We start from the raw sequence: 4,885 nt of genomic DNA on the forward strand, positions 1-4,885 counted from the left end.
TGATGCAGAGGTTAAGTGCTCAGCTGCTAACCAAAAGATCAGTGCTTTGAACCCATTAGCTCTGCAGGAGAAAGGTAACAGTGTGCCTCTGGAAAGATGACAGCCTTGAAAACCCTATAGGGCAGTTCTATGAGTTAGAATTGACTTGGCAGTCACAGTTTTAGTGTTTTGGTGTTGGGTGACTGAAGTATGTGATTTCATTTAATCCTCCTAATGAAATGTTGGAATTCTTAGAATTGTTGTCAGAAATTGGCAATGGTTTAGGAGCCAGAAGGTGAGTGTCTAAACTGGGCAGGCATGAAAGGGATGGAGACATTGAAAATGTTGATTTGTTGGGTGTGAGATATGACAGCAAATTAACAGACTAGACTCACCCCCAAGGTTCTGACTTGAGAAGCAGGGTGAATGCAAAACTGCACAAAGAATAAATAAATCAGGGACAGGAACTGGTTTGGGGAGTCTGAGTTCAGTTCAGCCACACTGAGTCGGAGGTGCTCATGAGCATCCAGGTGGATGTCTAATGGGCAGTTTCCATATAGGGGTCAGGGAGATAGTAGGTTAGGGTGCTGATGAGAATCCTGTGAAAAGAGCTCCCAGCTTCTTCCTACCTTGAACTTGGCCTTCATTTGCATCCTTTCCTTGTCCCTTCCCCCATTCCCTCCACTGGTCCTTACAGAGCCATGGATGCTTAGGAATGACAGTGAAAACTCAAGTCCCATGCTCCAGAAAAACATATGCACATGTGTGCAGATAGTTTGGAAGATTTCAATGGATTCCATTCTCAGACCTCATCTGAGAGATTCCAAGTCACAAAGCCCTGTAGTAGAGTAAGAGGAAGGAAGTACCAACATTTCAAAGAGGGGTGAGAGTAGGGGAACCTCCAGGCAACTAGGAAGGCATGGCCAGACAGAGGAGACACAGCAGCAAAGAACATGGGCATGTGGGGTAACCAGAATACCACCACCAGTTGCCATCACTGAGTCGGCTCCTGCTCCGACTCCGTATATGTCACAGTAGAAGTGATCCCCGGGGTTGTCAATGGCTGATTTTGTGGCAGTGGATCACCAGGCTTTTCTTCTGATCTACCTTTGGGTAGATTCCAACCTCCAAACTTTGGATATGCTAATGAGAGCATTTGCCATTTACACCACCCAGGGACGCCTAGAAATAAGGAAGGGCCAACTTTAGTGTCCGATATAGATTGCCAACATGGCAACGTCGCTGGTAGCATTAGTGATCAGGGCACAAGTGGCTGAGAAGTGAAATGCAGTTGAGAAAGTGCATTCAGCAGGTGTAACCTCTCAGGCAACCAAGACAATGATGATTTGTGGTCATTATTCGCCTCCACACTATAAATGCTTCTACCAACCCAATAACCCATGCTTGTTTAGACAGTGAAAAGTCCTTTTGAAATAAAAGTCTGGCTTAAGACTAGAATACTCTGGAGAAGCACTGAGGAATGCTAAGTGATGAAATCTGAGAGGAAGGAAAGAAAAACAAAAGGCACAGAGATATCCAAGTTACAAAGAGGATTATGACATCATCTGCACAGATTTATGAAAGTTTTTCCTTTCAAGATTAAAAACTGAGTTGTTTTTCCTATGTTATGTGTCACATTAAAAATTAATAAGCTTGAGGATAGCGCTGGTGGGAGTGGAGAAGAAGCTGATGCTGGGCTCCAACAGGCTGGTGACCCGACCAGCAAGGAGGAGGAGGGCCAGAGTTTGTGGTCCTCGATCTTGAGTTACGTGTCCACTCACACCAAGAACATCCTGGTTTTTGGGGAAGATGGTTCTAGTAAAACAACCCTATGACTAAGCTACAAGAAGCTGAGCATGGCAGAAAAGCAAGAGGCCTAGAGTATCTCTACCTCAGCATTCACGACAAGGACCGAGTCGGTCACACGCGTTGCAATATGTGGATTCTGGATAGAGACCTGTACCATAAAGGCCTGCTCAAGTTTGCTGTTTCTGCTGAGTCCTTGCTGGAGACCCTGTTTTTGTTACAGACATGTCTAGGCCTTGAACTGTGAAGGAATCACTACAGAAATAGGCTAGTGTTTTATGTGAGCACATTGACAAAATGAAAATTCCACCAGAAGAAATAAAAGGAACTGGAACGGAAGTTTGTGAAAGATTTCCAAGACTACGTACATTGAGCCTGAAGAAGGTTGTCAATGTTCTCCACAGAGAAGAGGGCCTCTGACCTCGGGCCTGGATGAAGAAAATATTGCCTTGCCTCTCAGTGACAAAATACTAATCCATAACCTGGGGATCCCAGTGTTGGTGGTGTGTGTAAAGTGTGATGCAGTGAGTGTTCTAGAGAAGGAGCACAATTACAGGGATGAGCACTTGGACTTCATCTAGTCACACCTGCAGAGGTTCTGCCTCCAGTATGGAGCTGCCTTGATTTACACCTCAGTGAAGGAAGAGAAGAACCTTGACCTGTTTTATAAGTACCTTGTTCATAAAACATACAGTTTCCACTTTACCACATCTGCCTTAGTCGTGGAAAAGGATGCAGTTTTTATACCTGCAGGCTGGGACAATGAAAGGAAAATAGCTATTTTACATGAAAATTTCTCAACGGTGAAGCCAGAAGATGCATATGAAGACTTCATTGTGAAACCTCCTGTGAGAAAGCTGGTCCAAACAAAGAGTTGGCAGTGGAGAATGAGCAGGTGTTACCAATGAAGCAACAGTCACTCCTTGCCAAGCAGCTAGCCACACCCACTAGAGCCTCCAAATCACCTGCAAGAGGACCTTCTGGCTCTTCAAGAACTCAAGGTCAGAGAGGGCCAGCTAGTGTGCCCAGCACCTCCCCAGGCACGTCGGTTAAGAAGCCAGACCCAAACATCAAAAATAATGTGGCAAGCGAAGGGCCAGTTTCTTCAACAGTCTTTTGAGTAAGAAAACAGGTTCTCCTGGAAGTCCTGGTGCCCATGGGGTACAGAGCACAGGCAAAAAGTCAGGACAAAAAACTATGTTGACAAGTGTTCAGGAAGAGCTGGATAGAATGACTCGCCAACCTGACTCCATGGTAACAAACTCTTCAACAGAAAATGAAGCCTGATCCTCCTTAAAAAGTTCATATGTCAAATGACCAAATAACTATGTCTATTGATCTTCTAAGACCAGGATTCTTCTGATATGGCACATGCTATCAGTTTTTTTGGGCAGGGGAGATAACTTTTAAAAAAAAAGAATCTTCATTGGTTTGTCCAAGTGAAATGCCCATTTAGGAAGGATACGTGTCAGATCCTTTTTTGAGGATAACCCTTGGATTCTTGGGCATGTGGCTCTCATGGAGGAGAGTGCAGCTGGGCTTCTTGTGGAGGGAAAGGTAGATCAAGAGAAAGAGGCCCCAGTTTTTGTCAGGGTGAAGCAAATGAGACCAGGAAGTCATTGAAGAGATGGCAGTAAGTCTGACCTGAGTCTGCCTATTAGCAAATGCACTTGTTCTTGGGAAGCAGATGAAGTGGCAAGAAAGTCCAAGAAAGAGAAAGACTGAAGGAGGGATGAGCCAAGTGATGATGAATGTTGAGAGAGATGGAGGAAGGAAGCAGTGTTAGTAAATACTTTGTGTTCAGTAGAAGTCAAACAATCACTGTTTAAGATTTAAATTTAGAAGCATTTCCAAACTAAACATTAAACAAAATGGGAACTAGATTTGTTCAGAATGCATCTTTAGGTTATGAGAGATGTGCTAGGTATGTGGATGCCCATGTCAGGTGGAGCTGACACAGAGACAGGGAAGATGGCAGGCTGCCCGGAATCCATGTGTTTGATCCAAGCCATGGCCTAGTAGGAGGCGCTGGGCTCCAAGCATTGTGGGACAAACAGTCCCTGTGGGATATGATGAAATCGTTACAAAGTTAGTTTACTTTGAATTGTATTTTCTAAATAGCTCTTGTTTTCATTTAAATTGTTACTTCCACAGGCTGCTCTACTAATAGAGTGGGTAAGTGACCTCCCATTTTATCATAATGCAGAAAGTCTTTGGGAGGTTGTCAGTAATTGCACTCTGGTTAATTGGCTTGCACCAATCCCCGCCTTACAGTCGGTGAAAACCTTCATGGATTCCCACTGATGCAAAAAGGTCTTACTTTAGCTCCATGGTCTGATTAGTGATACCAGAGGGAAACATAGTATGAATGTTTTATATGGAAAATGGAAAAGATCGGTTTTTCTGGTTTTGTGTTTTTCACAAAACATAGCATTGTTTTCTTGTGGAAAGAAGTTTCTGGTGTCTTCCCATTTACTACAATTTCACATATAGTGTCGTGTCACATCACCATTCTAAAAATGACTTTAGTGGATTTGAAATGGCACTTTTTATTTTATACATGCCACAGCATTTAAATGCAAACACTACCAGGAATTTACTGTGTAAAACATTTGTTGTCAAACCAAGGGAAAAACCACCATTCACTTATGTCGAGTTTACTTTTTTATATGAATGTTTTTGTACTATGTGCATAACTTCCCTAATGTCATTACTTTTACATACCAGATTTGATTGACCACTAATATAGTACTGGGCAGAACTAATAGTCTGTATTGTATAACAAGACTTTAAGATTGTCTTGAATTGCTTTTTTGTAAAGACAGAGCTTAGTATTTACTTGCCTTTTGGACAAACAAACAAAAACATGTTTCTTGTGCCAGTTTTATTTTTAAACATATGCTTAGTTTTTGAGAACAAACAAGATGGCGTATCGGGTGGATATGTAGCAAAGAGTTCCGCCAACAACAACACAGAATACCCGACCAAGCAGGCTCAGGGGATGGTCCCAGAACTCTGAACTACATATAAAGGAATACTTTGAAGGTTGGAAGGCTCAGAGCTGGAGGAATTTGTGGCAGAAGCAAGAAATCTATTGCTT

General features: G+C 42.9%; 1 pseudogene; it reads left to right on the plus strand.

Annotated features, from left to right (window-relative positions):
• Nucleotides 1-218: 218 nt before the first annotated feature.
• LOC102811737 lies at nucleotides 219-3,072 on the plus strand (annotated as a pseudogene).
• Nucleotides 3,073-4,885: the final 1,813 nt, after the last annotated feature.

Source organism: Chrysochloris asiatica, unplaced genomic scaffold, assembly GCF_000296735.1.
Source record: "Chrysochloris asiatica unplaced genomic scaffold, ChrAsi1.0 scaffold00344, whole genome shotgun sequence".
NCBI classification, from domain to species: Eukaryota; Metazoa; Chordata; class Mammalia; order Afrosoricida; family Chrysochloridae; genus Chrysochloris; species Chrysochloris asiatica.